This window comes from Rhea pennata, chromosome 7 (assembly GCF_028389875.1).
Source record: "Rhea pennata isolate bPtePen1 chromosome 7, bPtePen1.pri, whole genome shotgun sequence".
Lineage (NCBI taxonomy): Eukaryota > Metazoa > Chordata > Aves > Rheiformes > Rheidae > Rhea > Rhea pennata.
Genome location: NC_084669.1, coordinates 28,489,251 through 28,507,049, shown reverse-complemented (window position 1 = coordinate 28,507,049; position 17,799 = coordinate 28,489,251).

Below are 17,799 nucleotides of genomic sequence, written 5' to 3'. Positions count from 1 at the left end.
TGAGAGATGTTTATCACGAAGGCCCTGGGCTGGCGCAGGAAGCAAAGCTCGGCTTGGTTATCGCGGCAGACGCCTCTCACGGCCTTCACCTGCCCTGGAGCTCCTGGGCCTGCGGCTGTGTACGTCAACTCGCAGGAGCAAGCACGCAAACAAAACTAAACGAAAAGCAAGCTGAAAGAGTGCAGTACAGGTAACTACGTTGGGCAACATAGCGTGACAGCAGCATGGTCCTATCTGCTGCAGACCAAATGAACAGGTCTACTCTAATAGTGGCACTAACACATCTGTGCACATGTGAGTGGGAGAGTGGGAGATGCAAAATGTTACCATTGCCTGTGTGCGATGCGGGAGTCGGAGGAAGCACCTGGTTGCTGCTCGGGGCAGGTGGGAGCAGTATGAGGCTTGGAACTGGGGCACGGGCGCGTGCAGCAGCCTGCTGGGGACCGGCCAAAAGGCCATCCCCGGCCACCACACCCGGCATTTGGCAGCTGGCGCTAGTCGCATCCCTAGCATACGACCGTTATCATCAGGATAATTGAATTAATCCAATAATAAATGTTTAGCATAGCAATGACCAAATTTTTGGTGCCAATTTTGGTAGCTAGTCAGCTCTTCCCATAAATGGCCACAGGTACACAAGGTTCATGGTCCCACTAACAAAAACACCCCTCTTCCACGGAAACACCACGCAATCAGTCCAATAATATATGCACTGAAGGTAGGTCGTGTGCACCACGACGGGTTCCCCTTCTGCTGCTGTTGCCGCTTTGTTTAATTTGTGTTTAATAACCCGGTGTTCATAACCTGCCCCTGCAGCGAGCAGCTGCTGGTGGGCCCAGCCGCGGGGCGCACATCGAGCTGGCCGCTGTCACCCCCCCCCCCCACACACACACACACCCTCCCCGGGCTTTTGCTTGGCGAGTGAGGGACGAGGCTGAGCCCTTAGGTGTATTTATGCCGTCTGTATGAGTGTGCGCTGGTGTGAGCACTGAAAATGTTTATGGTAAAACAATTAATCTGAAAATGTCCTGGCGGGTTTGCTTACCGGGCTCCTTAGGGAAAGGAGGGCCCCTCGCACACAGGCGAGCTGCCGACGGTCCAAAATAACTCAGCAGCCGCCCGGTTTACTCGCATTTGAGCCGCGATAACCTGAGATGCACAAGGTAGCACGAGCGCTGCAAAAGAGGCGCACGCTTACGCAAGGGCTGTGGTCTGTTCGCCTCGGTGTCGCCTCGGGGATCATGAACGAGCTGTGCATGTGTCCCCTGCTCGCCCGCTGGCTTTCACCAAAGCTCGTGCTTTTGCCAGTAACAGCGGCTGTGAAGGCGCAACAGCAGCCAGCGCTAGCGAGACGGTCAAGGTAAGTGGCCTTTATTTATAAGGCTACACGGCAATAGCTAGATTAAAAAAAAAATCCCAGGAACCTCTTCATTTATACTCACAAATATATACATTTATAACCACATACACACACAAAACTGTCTGTAAGAGCTGCCAGCACTCAGAAGGAATAACTACCCAATGATTTGTATGGAAAGAATATATACATTTGTTTTTAAAGACGTCTTTTCATACATGGAAAGAAAAAAACTACCAGTCTTCCCTCTCAATCCAAATCTAATGGAAAACTCTTTCTAATCACTGCTTTTACAAAGGAATGTCAATGGTTTTCCTCTGCAACTTAGCCTTTTTTTTTGTTGTTTGTTTCTCCCTAACTCCATAGAAATATTCAAAATGCTTCCATAAAATGATCACCAAAGGGGAAAGACCATCAGTCAGTCTCCTCGCCAGGAGCGTGCAAGCACCTCTGGGCCTTCTGCGCCGTGCTCCAGAGCAGTGCGAGCCTCGACCCTGAAACGCCGCTGGCCTTCCCAGAGCGCTTGACAACCCGGCAGCAGCGAAGCCACAAGGAAAAGAAACCAAAAAAAAAAAAAAAAAAAAAAAAAAAAAAGGCAACCAAACCAAACCAAACAAAAAGCCCACCCTCCAAAGCCCCTCCAATAAGCAGCTCCGTTGGGGCTCCTTGGTGCCCACTTGGCCCAGGAGATACTCAGCTCAGTTTAACCCCCATAGTGCCGATGGCCGTGCTGGGAATACAGCCGCTGCCTCAATTCGTGTGGGTGCTGCCAGTTTTTGAGCCCATCTGGGGCTGGCTGGGACTTTGCTATCACAGAGATTTTGGGTATTGTCAAAAAAAAAAAAAGTTTTAAATTGATGATAAAAAATTGCTCACTTTGTCAACTTCAAATAGTGGTGGGGGCAGTTGACGCCCATCCCCAGGTCAGTGAGTATGCCCATCGTCCACTCTGGGCAGGAGGAAATCATTAATGCTCATTTTTCAGTATTATTAGCTTTTTTTCCTTCAAATCCACTGAGACGTTTGCAAGCTGCTGCCCCCATGCCCACCTCTGCTAGCCCCCACAGCAGTGGGCTGTTGCGTCGCCACTGATCACCTTCGGTACTGCAAACCCTTGTGTGAGAAGGTAAGAGGCATGCTTCACTGCTGCCAGATCGCTGGCTTAATTCACTAGTTTACAAGCAGTTACTGTATAATTCGTACTTTTCCTTGCTGTGGGAGCTGGCGGCTCAAGCCACCGGCAGGTGCTCCCAGTGCCGGCGTGGGCCAGCTCCCCGGGAAGAGCCGCATCCTCCTGGTGCCGTGCTGTCTATGCAGTTTTATTCCAATTTGAAGACTTAAGCCTGGAAAGTGGGAGTGATGGAGCTTGCCTGAGGAGTGGGACATAACACAAACCTGCCCAGGTGCTGAGCATAGCTAATTCAGTGGTTTCTTTTTCTTTTTCTTTTTTTTTTTTTTTTTTTTTTTTGGGGGGGGGGGGCTTATAGCTTTCCAGCCTCAGAGGTGCCTGTCAGTGGAGCTAAATCTGCCTATTTCCCTGCAAACAGCACCTACCAGCACACGATGATAGCCTTCGCTGAAACTGAGAAAGAGCAGGTAAACATCTTCCTCGAAGAGCTTCGCAAGCGAGGGGTAGAGGTCTCCGGGCACGACCGCAAGGCTGACTGCGTAATGTACAGTTCCTAGTGCCAGGGCGCGCAGGGCCAAAACGCCTGTGCCACAGGCCAACCGGCTGTTGCAATTTGACATGGGTATTTTGACATGAAGAAAGTCAAGCAGTGAAATCATTGCTAAGGCATTTTATTTAATTAAAAGATTAAAGATCATAGTCATTGTTTGGCCTCGGCTCTTGGCTATCAATATATAGGCTAAACCTAATCACATAACGCATGGAGATGGTTCAGAGAAAAGGATTACCGCTTATGGCTTAAATTTGCCTAACTGGAATTAAGTAAGAATGACAGTTGTTTAATGGATATGGTCTTCAGCTGAATGCAATACTTGGTATCAAAAATTTTCTTTTGCCAGGGGCCACGTTTGCTGGGAAAGGGCGATGCCCCGAGCTGCTTCTAGAGGTGCTGTTGCTGCTGGGGTGGCCACTGAAGCAATGCAATGGCACAGCAATTCCTGGCCGCAGGAATATAATGCTTTGCTCGCGTGCTGTTTCCTTGGTTGGGGTTTAATCAGGCTGTACATACAGCTCTTTGTTAAAGGTGCTGTCTTTCTCATGAGCTACGAACTTGAAGCTCATAGGTTTGCTCGCAGCGGCACTCCATCTGTATTTATCAGCTTGAGAACATCTCACAAAGAGACCCTTTAGGTAGAGCACATTGCACTTCTGTTACTCAAAAAAAGTGCCCTGTGGATCCTGCAATTTAGTAAAACTGCTGGAAAAAATATGTTCTTGGCTCAGCACAGAACATGAGAAATGGAGTTGCCCTAAGAGCGCAGGTATTTGCATCCTGTGCTCTTTGCCAGGAGGAGGCAGGGGGCAGCTGCTGCAGGATCTCAGGGAGAAGCTCTGTGATTGGGGTGCCAGGGACCAGCTTCAGGCTCCTTTGATCAGTCCCTGCGGGCAAAACTGTGGTGGTTCTGGAAAGAAACCGTGGCTGCCAGATACTGCGGCTGCCGCCTCCAGCTCAGCCTCGGGGCAAAGGGGCAAGCGAGTCAGAGCTGGCAGGTAGCAGAGTGGCTCAGCGGCGCTGCTGTCCGTGCACGGTGCCCGAGCAGCTCTGGGTGCTGGCCCTGGACTGCCCTGGTTTCGGGTCAGAGTAGACCGGTATGTGAGTTTTTACGAAATCTAAACAAAAAGCTTTGTCACTGCTTGCTCAGTTTTCAGTGGAACCCAACCTTGGGGTCTGGTGAAATTTTCTTGTGTTGACCAAACAGTGAAGCTGCGGATCTGACGACCGCCAGCTCATCATTCTGTGCTTCCTTCCGCTTCTTCACCCCTTCCCTATCCTTGCGAGTACCACAAAGACATAGGCAGCATAGTTACACCGTACATGGTATTTAATGGACTTTTATCTCATTAATCATTTACATGATTCAGATATATGTAACATTATTTAGGAAGATTACAAAGTACCTTTCAGGTATTCAAAATTAAAGGTCTATAATCTAGTCATTAAAATCATAAAAATCCATCAGTGGCTTTCAGGCCCACACGCTAACCTGACGGTCACAGGACTCGATTAATGCGGACCGGAGTTGCATCAACAGAAGGGATGAGCTGCCTGCTTTGGCTCCTCACCATTGGCATTGGCAAGAAAAAAGTGTTGCAGTCTTAAAGCAACTGTTTTTCAGTCCTTGGTGCGTGAGTTTATTTTTGGCAGACACCTAATCCATACCAAATGAAGTTATAATGTCTCTGGGTCTTTCATTTCCAGCCAATACATTATCAGTCATTGCTCAACAGTCCTGAAGCATGGAGCACTTGCCATTATCATTTTTCTACTGCTACTAAAAGAAACATTTTTCTGCCGGGTATATTCACACATTCTAGTGACCTTCCAAAACCAACCAACAAAACAAAAGAGACCCACTACTGTTTTTTATGAGAAAAATCGAGCCCATATACTGTAAAATAGGTCTTGTAAAGTAACAGAAATGATTAAATCTGTGCAGCAGTTATCCCACTAATGAGCTTCATATAATGTGGAAGAATTAGGCTGGAAGGCTCTTAATTTAATATTGCATGTATTGTGAGCTAAAGATTGCTTTTGTTATAAACTAATAGACAAGCACTTTGGTTCTATTTTCACCTCCCAAGTTATTATTTATATATGAGAAAGGGCAGTTGTTGGACCAATAAGCCTATAGGATACAGTTAAAACTAAAGTACATTTAATCACATTATTTCCCAGAGTAAATTTGCATAATATAATTCAGGTAAATGATTGCAGTATGTTTGCATTAACTGAGAGCTGGTGGCTAGGCTGGCACGTCTGAGCATCAGGCTTTCCCTTACGCTGCTGTTCGCACCCGGGATGGGGGTGGCTTTGTGTCCTTACATGCAGGATGTGCAAAGAGAAGACGTCATAGCGTAGCAAAGAAAAGTGAAAAACATTTCAGGTCAGCACATTTTAAATTGGACAAAACAAGGACAAGATGCCCATTTAGTGCACCTTTCCTTTATATATATTTTTTAGATTTCACAGTAAAACTATGCTAAACTGTTTGCTCCCTAGCGTATACTATTTGCTTTTGCTACGTCCACCTGCATAACTGTCAGTGATCTCAGTTAATCTTTTTGGTATTATTTACAGTATAACTATAAATAGGCAAGCTTTACCAAAATTAGATAAGGGAATAGAATACTGTACTATGCTTGTTTCTCTTCTAGTCTTCAGTCTGTTATAATGCAAGAGAGGAAATCAGTCTGGGTATTAAGCAAATAAAAGCAATTGCAATGTAGCCAACAAACAGAAGGCAAAAAGTGCTGAAAACTGTAGTAAATGAAGAGAAAATTATACATATTCTCTTTTCACAGGAACTTGGCAGCAGAAGATTGGGCCAAACATCACTTTCAGATGGATCCTAAGCAGTAACAGTGGTCCTGAGAGATTTTATTGCTTTGAAACATTCTTTAAAGGGATCTGCGATATTATCTTGTATTTTAGGGCTCGCTTACACAGATCCATGCAATGAGATCTGAGGAATATACTTCATTCTCCAGAGCACCACAGCAGCAGGGGGCAGAAACATAAGAAAACTCATTATCAGCACTGCAGCAAAAATGACCAGCAGTATTTCCCATGGTGCTAAGATCCCTTCCACCATGATTTCCTCAATGATGTCAAGCGTTTGAAACTGTAAAAGAAAAAAATATATATATATATACTTCATTACTTTCTTGCAAAGGCATTATGAATGTATAGATATGCTTGTTTCACTTAGGGCTGGGAAAGAGAAGAGCACCGGTCAGGCTGAGGAGCAAGACTCGCTGCTAGCTGACACTTCAGATTAGTTACTAAAGCCAGCAGTCTTCAGTTTTTTTCCAGCTTCATTTCTCACAGTGGGACGCTGGCTTGTTCTTTTGGTGTTTCTCATTGGCACAGGCAAAGCCAAAGCGGTCGGTGGAGGTCAAAGGTTTTTAATTTTATCTGAGTTTGAATTGCCCAGTGTTGCAGTTACTGACACCATCTCGCATGTAGGACCCACAGTTAACAGACTGGAAGAGATTTTTGTTTTAGAAGTGAATAAGTGTAATAATTTTTTAGCATTTATCTAGCAAGCAAATTGCCTGTCAAGTAGGCACATAATGCAGAAAATGAGCAGAGTTGGTAAAATGTCTTGGGAGAGGAGGAAGTGAGATGGAAAGTAAGTTAAGAAGGCAAACTCTTTTTTTTAATAGTTAAGGACTAGTTTATATCAGGATAGTTACCGAGTCCTTAATTAATACTCACCTCAGCATAACTGATAAATTAAGCAAAATTCAGAGTCGCTCAGTCCTGGACAGCAAGGTTACTTGTGCATGGTTATACAAAACAAAGTTATACTAGTATCTATCACAGCTAAAGTATATGCTGGAAAGAAGAGAAAACTGTAATCATTTGCCAACAAAATGAATATTTCTCCATTTTTTAACTTCTCCTAAAATATACGCATTAGAAACTTTGTGCTTGCCGAAGAGCTGCAGTGGACACTCAGTAAAGAATTATGTGCTTTGAGAATGACTACAAATATATTTTAATGACACTGTTAAATCTTTCTAAAGCTGATTTCTATTTGAAATGGTTTAGTGAAACACGTGTGAACTTAAGATGCAAAAGGCGTTTAGTGGCCAGCGAGGGGAGCGCACGTGCAGAGCAGAAGCAGTACTACTAAGTCTCACGTGTTGAGTTGTGCAACGCAGAAAGAGTAGACCAGCTAGGTTGGAGTCAAATCGCGCTGGGCTGCGATGCGAGGGGGGAGCACTGGTAACCGATAGGGCCTTGCTAAGGGAGGGCGAGGGGGGACTCGGCCAGCCTGAGAGCTACACACCTGAGCACTATAACGAAGCCCACGGCTGAGGGTACAAAAGCTTGTGGGCAGGGCTGAGGAGGGTTTTTCTTCTGCAACCCCTTGTCCTTTCAGTGGGGTGGTAAGGCAGTTTCCTGAGGGATGGCATCGCTCCCTTCAGCCTAGGAATTTGGCCTAGCTTTCAGAAGAGAGTATTTCAGGTTTGTCTGTTGCTACTTCAAGGGGGTGGTATAATATGTTTTTGTTGTTAAACGCTGACCTTTGTAAGAAGGAAAAGGATGAAACAGGATTGACAGAATGTGTTTATTTGGGGAGAGAATAGAAGAATTGGAGTATGCACGCAAAACTAGGCTACCAGCATTTTTTCACCTGGCTTAGGAGTGTTAAAACCGCCTTCAACAAAGACCTTTTTGTTTTGGTCCGTGAAGTGAAGGAGCAGATGTTTGATAACAAATCCTGGAGGCTTTTGTGATGATGCTCCTTAGTGAAAACTGGAAATCTGTTAGGCAGACTCTAGACAGAGCTTGTCTTGGCTGCTAAATGAATTTGAGTCTGCTACTTAGAGTCAAAGCTGGACTCTCTAGTGCCAACCTTCATGTAGGTTTACCCTCTCCTCTTTGTGTTGAGGTACCAATTCAGCCTTTTTTTTGAGAGAGAGAGAAAAAAAAAAACTTTGTCAGTGGAAAACGCATTTTCTCCCCAGACTTGGCTGCATTTGGGGTCTGAGTCTGTCTGCAAAAATGCAGAGACCTCCCTAAAAGTCTCAGCTCTTGCAAGCCCATGTTGAGTTTCAAAGTACAGATTAATGTTAACTCTAGCCAGCTGTGGAATAGTAAGGAAGCTGCAGGTGAAACCTGCTTTGCTCAGAGCCTGAAGCGCCCAGGTGGGGGCTGCTGCCTGGCCAGCTGAGCCGCATACCTGAGGCCAGCTGGGTGCTGGGGCTGGAATGTTGCCTGCTGGGTTCATCCCCCCATGTCACCTGATTTACAACATAGCTGCTTGGTTTTGCTCTTTTTCTGTTGGCTCAGAGCTGCAGTTTCTTCTTTACCTGCTCTAACTAACTAGTCCTGGAGCTCTGTAGGCTATGTGGTATTTTGACCTTAGCTGCAGCATTCTTGATTCCTGTCCTCCCCCCCCCCCCCCCCCACACACTCTTTCCCCTATTAGTGTATAAAGGTAAGGGAGAGGCTGGTAACGTATCCCTGGGAAGGCAGCTGAGACCACGTGAGGAATATCACACATGGGCCTCTTGTCCTTGCTCCTCTATTCAATTTTCTTTGTCCATCAATGCATTCCTTTAAATAGCTCTTGTTTAAATGTCTCTTGTTCCAACCTTTGTTTCTCCCTCAAGCATCTTTTGTTAACCTCTTGCTGCTCCTACTTTTGGTTCTTTTCCAGTTTTAATTTGTTTGTGTTCATTATATTTAATCCTCCTCCTCAATCTCCTCTTTTAGTTTGTTGCTGTTCCCCTGTTCAGGCAGTTATTCACAAGTGTTGTTCCTGTGGGAAACCCCCTCTCCTCATGTTGTTTTGTTGATCCCTCATTAGCAGTTGGCTAAGTGGAAACAATCCAGTGAGCCTGATACCCAGGCTGTTACCCTCAGCAGCCCGAGCACAGTGGGAAGGAGAGCAGCTGCATTGCCTCCTTCCCTTAAATTCTGGCTGTGAGAAAAGGACATACCTGTTAAATGTCCATAAAATGAACTTCCAGGGACCTTCAATTGGACTATACCATGCCAAGCAGGAAATAGAGGGCCCAAGACAACCTGGGCTCTGAGAAGCAAGGAAGATGTGGGCTATTTTCCTCCTCTGCTGAGTAAGTGAGCCCAATGGATTGAAGTGATGAAGGTGAGATGTGCTTGAGCTGGACAAGCAGGCACCATGGGGATGGGGCTGCTCTGCTTTCTTCCTTGGTGAAGACAAGACATACCAGGTCAGTATGCTTGCATAAAGGATTGCTGCACTGGCAGCAGCACTAGTGGCAGTAAAATAAAGGTCAGACAAGAGCCCTGTGTGCATCTGTGGGAGAAATGCTTTGCAGTCAGAAAATAGTGTTGAGGATATTGCAGATGCAATTTGGAAGCGATGAGAGGATCTGTGATAGCACGGAGCCAGCCCCAAGGAGTCAAGGCTGTCAAGAGTAGAAGTTTACTTACTGAGGGCCTTGTTACTCTGTATTGGGACTGTCAGGTACCTGAACTTTAGCTAGCAAACGGGCAGAATAGCACCTTTTCTTGACATTGAAGTGAGTCTGCTTAAAATATAGATGCTGCTTATTCTGGATGACAGGTGAGTGAATTACAGCAAGAGGAATGGGGAGGGCTGTGGGTAAGTATTTTGTCAGTCAGTCAGAGGAGTAATCTTCTCATGACTGCTGCTGATGGCTAATAACTCTGGTAGTAAATCTTATCTAGTGTTCTTGAACTGTTAATTTGTCCTTCACTTAGGATGCGTCTCGGGGTTCTCATGTTTTAAGGCTTTGAGCTCTTGACCGGTGATAAAGTACTACACAGCCCAGGGCCTCCAATGATGCAGCTTGCTTTGCTGGTCTTGTGGGTACTGAATAGGTTAGGAACTCTCCATGACCAAAACTACTACGTCGCATATGACAAGAGGGTTGTGTTGTGTGTTATTATTACTAATTTACATCATCTCCAGTAAGATGTCTTAGAAATAAGGTGAATTTTTTTTGACAGTGGAATCTATCCCAAATGGAAATAAATGCACTGACATGTGATTCTGCTGGACTGTGGTGCTGTGCAATTAGTAGGTACAGAGGTTGGAAGCCACAACTCAAATTACCCTTTTAAATGTGGTTTACCTGTGTCAGCCAGCCTCTGTCATGCATGTGAAAGACCTGGAATTGCTGTTCAGCTAATGAGGCATTTCTTGATTTGTGGCAGTGTTTGGTGTGTGCAGGCTGTCCTGGTATGTGCTTAATGGTCATTTCAGGCAGCCAGTAGCCCCTCCATCTTTACAGAGATTTGGTTACAGAGGAGTGTGAATGAACAACTCAAAACAGTAGTCAATCACTCTGGATCAATACTCTGGAAATATAAAAACAGCAGTGTTTTCCTTTTAGAATAAACACACTGTCACTGGATCTTTATATATTCATCTCAGTGAAAATCCTTCTTAGTGTGTGAGCACATCAAATCTGGTCTCTAAACCACTAAGTAAAATACTTTGCAGTGAAGGATGCTCTAGATCTCCCCCTCTCCCCCCAAATTCTACAACCGAGTAGAAGAGTAAAGGTCTTTGCAAGGATGGGAGATGAAGGCACTAAATGACGACTTTAGAGTTGTATGGTAAGGAAGGCATTTAGGGAGGGAGGAACAGAGGCCTATTGGAGAAAGCTGTGTGGTTTCTGACTATGTCCCACACTCAATGCTTGACTTTGGATTTGCCTGAAGCTACACAGATTGAAGATTTTTTCTGGACTATGGATGATGAAGACCTATTTGTCTGGACTCTAAAGAGATTTTCATAGCATGAGGTGGACAGAATCCTCTCAATCATGATTCTACCTTTCACCCACCACAGAGAAAAAAATCATAACCCTGTGACAGACTTCTGGAAATGAAGCTGCATGCTTGATTAACTGCCTATGTTTAATGCAGTCTAAATTGGGCCTTGTAAAAATGCATGTCTTGAAGACTGTGGATTGCTTCACTGCTCCTCTTTTACCTTATAACAGATCTATTTATGAATTGTAATGTCTTTAAGATCATGGCACACAACTGTTGCTGAAGATTATGGAAGCAGGAAACAGACTTGTTTTATAGTATATTTAGGAGGTATATTTGTCTGCCAACCCACAATCTGTCACAACACAAAAGCCAGGAAATGCTCTCTCTGGGCCATTTGATCTGAAGCTGTAATTTCTTATTACCAGAAAACAGCAGCTGTAAGCAGAAGGGGTGATTTACTCCTTGACTTAGGTGGCCCCCTTCCAGCAAAACGGAGGGGCAGGGTGCAGAGGAGACAGCTGCCTCACAGCTTCTGCCCTGCAGGAAATTTAGCCCAGTCTTTCCCCACCAGTTGATGCTATTTAAGAGCGCATGCCAGTTACTTTCTGCTAATCTTGCATTTTCCCCTCCAACTTGCACATGAATATTTTTCAATTTTAGAGAATAGGAAAAACTTTATGAAAACCCAGATGTATTTATTCCTATCCAAGTTTCCCCCTGCCACAACTGGAAAAATAAAGCTACATTTTTCTCAGTGTTGTGATGAGGCCAAATGCTAGAGGTTATTACTGTAAATATTATGCAAAATAGGCTGATTTGCAGTCTACAGAGGTACTGTAAAGCTTTAAAAGACGACCTTTCTATGCTTGTAGGAACGCTGGAATGTGAAAAGGTCCCTGAGTGAGATGCTTGTGGGAGGCAGTGGTCTGCCAGACTATGTTACTTGCTCTCAATAGTTATTCCTCTGAAGATCCTTTGCATGGGGCAGAAAGATGATCTGGAATCTATTTGATTTGACCTCAGCCTCTGAAATATCTATTTATATTTTATATATATATATATATATATATAAAATATATATAAGTAAGTCTTCCTTCAGACTTCAAAGTACTTGACTACCTTGTAGTATTTTTTTTTTCCTCTCTGCTTGGAGAGGTCACAAATCTAGCACAGCTGACCAGTGCCTAGGAATAGAGAAAAAATAAATTGAAGATTCCCTTGGGAGCCTGGTAAATTCCTAAATGCAGTCACCAAAGTGCAGAATGGTTTGAAGCCCACAAGGCCCATTTCATAATGGCAAATTTAATTAAATTTCTTCTTGTCTCAGGATATCCTTCTCATCAGTAACTTCCTTCTCGTTAATCAGCCTTTAATGTCAATCAAAGCACTTGAGAGCAAAATACTCAGTTGGAAGCAAACAAGAAATGTGGGTAAAAGTGTTTGCCTTTCCTCATTCTCAATTCCAGCATAAATACAAACTGCAGTTTCTTCATCTTCCCCAATGCAGTATTTCAGGTTCATACCCATACTTACATTGTTCTGGAAAGAACAGAATCTGTGCATGTCCTGTGACTCTTAAATGATTTCTGCAGATGGGTAACTTCAGGCTGGCAAGAACCTCAGCACTTGCAACACTAGAACAAATTCCAGCTGGTGAACTGCTTGCTTAAATGGTCTTACTGAGTAGAAAGCCTTTTGCTAAATATCTGTAAAGCAAGGATAAACATGTGTTATTTGACATATGCTTGTAGGCTTGTGTGCCTGAGTATTTATAGAAGCATAGCAAAGAAATTGGTATGTGGAGTCTTGACTAATGTCCAAACAAGTGAATATGGTGTTTAATTTTATGCTGAGTGGTCTGCCCTAAGATTCTGTTTCTAATGTCACTTGAAATGCTTAGCAACAGCACTAGGCTCTTTCCTGGATCTTCTGTTACTGCTGGAGAAGAAAATACTGACACATGCAGGCATATGGACCCCATTAATAAAAGTATCACTTACAAAGACTTGGCTGGGAACATCTGCTGGGTGTTTTGACTTTGCTGTCCCTGAAGCAGGTAGCATGGGTACTATTTATCATGCACCTCACTAAGAAACTCCAGTTTATCTGTTTGTCTCTTTTCTTCATCCTGCTTTGGGCTGGAAGGGGAGATAAGCTACTCTTACACTGAAGAAAACAATAGTGGCTTTACAAAGGACCAGCCAGCTAAGGCAGGTCTCCTCTACAAGAGCTCTAGCATGGTTGAGCTGCGGAGAACTGGTCCTCCCCTCTTCCTTCTCCTCCATCCCTAAAGGCATGAGCCTTTAGAATGAGCTTGGATTTGCGTTGTTACTGACAAAGTCCAAAGCAGACAGTACAAATAACTTCTAACACAGGGCTTTTGAGAATAGCAAATCTGACTCTCAGACGCAAAGACACAGTCATTGAGTAAACAAAATGGGACTTGGCTTCTACAGTGCTTGATCGCTAGGCTGCCTTCTTTGCAGAGGTAAATACAGTCAGATTGGATGGTAAAACATGACAGTGCTAATGGACAGTGCTAATGAAAACCAAATATCTGAAATTTTAAAGAGTCCAAATTCAGTTACCTTACACCTACATTTTTGACGTTTCCAGTAGGTCAGCAATCCTACTAAAGTATACTAATTCACTGCATCCAGATAAACCGGATGTGATATTGAATTTCTGGTATCTTATACAAACAGGGCTTATGGCTCTTTATGCGAGAGACGCTTCATTGTCTGTATGTGAGAACCACCCAGTTAGACAAATTGATTCCTTGTGGCTTTAGCACAGCTGGAGCTGCAGAACACTTCCCATTTTGCAAAGATAGAAACATCTGCTCTCCCATGCATGTAGTTATTCTAACAGAAGAACAAATAAAAGGCCAAAACAGCAACAACTTGTTCTGCTTCCTGTTCCAGTAATGCGGTGATTTGAATCTTTAGACTTTAAGTAAGTGGGGTAAATGAGTATTACTGTGTACTGTTCTCATATATAACTGCCAACTTCCTATTAATATTTAAAAATAACTACAAATGCCAGTCTTGTCTTCTAAAGAGGTAATCACTGCTGTGATGTCTGCACTGTGACTTGTAAGCAGTGTGCCACTGCTAACTGCTATAGACCAGGAAACTCAGCGGTTCATAGATGACTTTTGTGACCATATATATTATAACTGGATGTAGAAAATGGGAAGAATGTGAAAAGTTCTGAAATCTGGAGTTCTTGCATAGTGTTTTACTCAAAAGGAAGGTGATGGTCAAGACATAACTATTACCATAATTCAAAACACTATAATAAAGATGACTCGTAAAAAAACAGAAATCAAACTCCTAAGTTAAATTCTGTAGAGAAAAAGCCATAGCTCAACTATGTAGAGCCTCAAATAGATCTAATAACATACTGCACTGATCCCTCAAGGGGCAAAACTTTCCAAACAGAGTAACAAAGGTCGTGCAGCGGTTTGAAACTACAAAGTCATAAAATATTCAAAAAAAGAAGTCTCACTGAAATTCCTTGTGTTATAAATGCTTATCTACAAGTCACAACTGAATAAAGGGATAACTATAACAAGTACTTCAGGATTCACTTTAAAAGGATTTCAGCCCCTTTCTAAAGGCTTTTGTAGTTTGATTACTTTTACATAAAGTTTCTGTCTATTTAGCATTCTGTGAGTAAAAAGTCTCTAACTGGAGGCAAATCTAGCTTATGGGATGTTATAAACAATACAAAGCCTGGGTACAGAAATGTAACCTGATGTTTTAAAAAGAAAAAAGGAACACATTTAAAAAGAAATGCAGGATGACGATACAGCACCGTTAATAACACAAAGGCAGAGGCAGTGTAGAACACCAGGATTTCACTGAGTGCCTTTAGCTGCAATACGCTTTGCCTCGCTTTTCCATATAAGCAGGTGACCACAATGAAAGTTAAAATAAAACAGATTAGTACTTCTCTGGTGGTATTTCTAGATATGTAAATTTTGATTGATTTTTCTCCTATTTGATCTGACAAGGTGGCTTTATGTGTTATCTTAGTGTTTCTGTCGCATGCTTGTTAGTATTCTGGCTCTTTTGAGTGCATTGCAAAGAGGGGCTGTGAGTAAAACAGATTTTTCCTATTCTGAGATGTTAAGACTTTAAACACTTTTGAGTTAACATAAACAGGCTGAAGGTCTGTTAACTTTAAAGGGGAAATAAAGATTTGTCAGACGCAATGCACTTGCAGACACAACTCCGTATCTTTTTAGTCAACCGGCTATTTTACTATTAGTGAACTTAATATCAACTGCATAAATGGGAGCTTTGATATTTTCCTCTTCTCTCCCTCCCCTGCCAGCAACCTCTTAACCAAATTAGAAATATCTTACTATCCCCTTATTTTTGCAGAATAAGTTAGCAAATGGTTGAATTTGAGTTGAATGTTTACCTCTCTCTCAACTTGACTATCTGAAGTAACTTGTGCCTTTCTCTAATGCTCAACGCAGGCAAGGTGGTGAACCTGAGTGATGAGCCTGTAGGAATTCTGCTCTTTTCTGCCTGCTCTTACCTTCCTAGCGTCCTAGAAGTGTCTTGCAAGTCTCGCAGATGAAATCGGGTTGCTTTGCGTGGGCTTCCATCCTCTGTTGTTGGGCAGCAGGAGCGCGTTAGAGAAGGCGGTGTTCAACCTGCGGGAGAAAAGGGCAATGAGCGTAGTGCTCCGCGCGGGAGGCTCAGAGGTGAGCGCTGCAGGACCGCACAGGTAACCGTTTGTACAGTAGCACCTGTATCACCTCCCACTCGGTTCTTAAAGTGGCACGATCCTTTTCAAAGAAATAATGAAGTCCTGCCTTGACCACAAACACTTCTGATTTGTTCAAGATCAATAAAACAATAGCTGACCGCTCATACGTACTCCGAAACTGCTTTAGGAGACAGTCGCTTGTAGATGATAAATGATGGTCCTTTTTTCTTTTCTTTTTCTTTTTTTTTTTTCCCAGGAAACTACTTTGGCTTTCTCTATAAATCATTTTATTTACAGAGAAGTCTGAGCAGCACATGCAGCTTTTAGAGTATGAAAGTTGGTACCCTGAAGATTACTGTAGATCCAAGGGGTTCATGTGCCCAGTCCTCCTCCAACTATGTATTTTGGTTCAACATGCTTGTTTCTTACAAACCTAGCTTTAAATCTTTTTCTAAAAAAATCATGGCTATGGTCAGACTGCTGCAGTAGTTATTACACTGAGTAACTGGAAAGCACCAAACCCATAGAAGCCTTTTCAGAGGCTCTTCTAAGCTAGCTCTGTCCCAGTACATATTTTCAGAGGTGGCATTACACCAGGCTTAAATCGACCTTCTTATCTGTCCCCAGGACTCCATCTGGCACTTACCTGACAACAAGGAAAGATGCGAGGGCCAAAGTTCAGCCTGGGTAAAGAACGCTTTGAGGTCACTGAAGTCCTTGCAGCTATCTTCTTGCGATTAGTGTGTTACATATATTTGAGGGGGCCCTCCATTTGCACCTACCTGATCCATACATACGTTACCTTGTTGAAGTTCAGTCTTCAAGCACCTCTGTTTAGGCCTCAGTCAGCTAAATGACAATAATAATAATCATAAAAAGCCTCTTAGAAACTGCATAGAATATGAGCTAGGATTTTTTTTTTTTACAGGAAATAATGATTAGTAAGAATCATTTATTGAGGGAAATGTGTATTTTAACAGATTTTCAAAACAAAATTTTCTTAAAAATGATTTGCCTTTGGGGGAAATAATACTTTTTTTCTCCGCTGTACAAGGACAGAAGGATAAATGAAGAAGATTTTCCCACAAAGAAGATTTTTTTTCCCAAAACTGACATGCAATTTTTCATCTCACTGCTGATATTGCCTGATCTTCCTAAACGCGTTCCCCTTTTCCAAGTTTCTTGTCATGAAATCTGCTTATCTTGTTTTCTCAAAAGCTGTTAAGTTTAATAAGATTTTAAATCTTAGAGTCCTGGTGGTGGTGTCATTACTATGACCTTCGTAGAAGTGGTGCTCTCCCTTGGCTGAAAATGGAACAACAAATTACATTGTTTGGATTGTCAGCAAGCCGGATGGGGTGTGAACACCTGCGCAAGGAACTGGTACATACCTGGTTAACTGCGTGGCAGTCACATAAGGTATAACTAGTCTTTAAGTTTAGCTGGAGAGTAGATCAGGCTTTCAAAATAATTAAGTTCATAAACATTTCAGAAAAATAACTAACTTTTAGATATCTAAACATAGATAATATAGTTGCCTGACCTGTCTGAATCCTCTCTTTTTACAAATCGGATAATGCTATTTTGCCCTCTCACTCAGATTTAGGAAAACTGATGCCCAGATCTCGACTTCTGCTTTTAGGGTGATGAGGGCTCAGAGCGCTGCAGGCAGGTCGCTGGAGGGATGAACTCCAGGCAGGGCAAGAAGGTAAGTGACTTCTATTCAAGATTTTTGATCGTCATTGAGGACTGCGAGTCCTTAGTGTGACACGACAGGGTTAGTATCTTCAGCTGTGGAGTAGCATGTCGAGTGCCTCACCCTCTGCTGAGGAGTCCCCAGGGGGAAGTGCCTGAACGCTGGGCAGCGGGGTGCATTGCTGCTGCTGCAGCGGCATGTGTTCATCTGAACTGTACTGAGGGCAGCAGCGTCATCTTATGTACGCATGATTAGCTCAGATTTTGCCACAGCTCTGTCACCCCTGGAGATAAGAAGGGAGATGATCTGATACTGAGACCTAAACCTCTGAAAGAGATGGCATAAAATAAAAACATAGCTTCAAATGTTTGGGGGCTTCAATGCTGTTCTCAGGCTGATGTTAATCATTGTAAACTTTTCAAACTTTACTGGAATAGGAGGAGTGGAAAACTACTGTACGAGGTGATGCCCAGGTTCCTGTTTCCTCGTGCGCCGCGGCAGGGCTCGTTTCACAACAGGAGTCACGCAAGGCTGAGGCTGTGGGTAGGGGAGCTGATGGGTGCAGACATACCCTGGTAAGCTCTAAA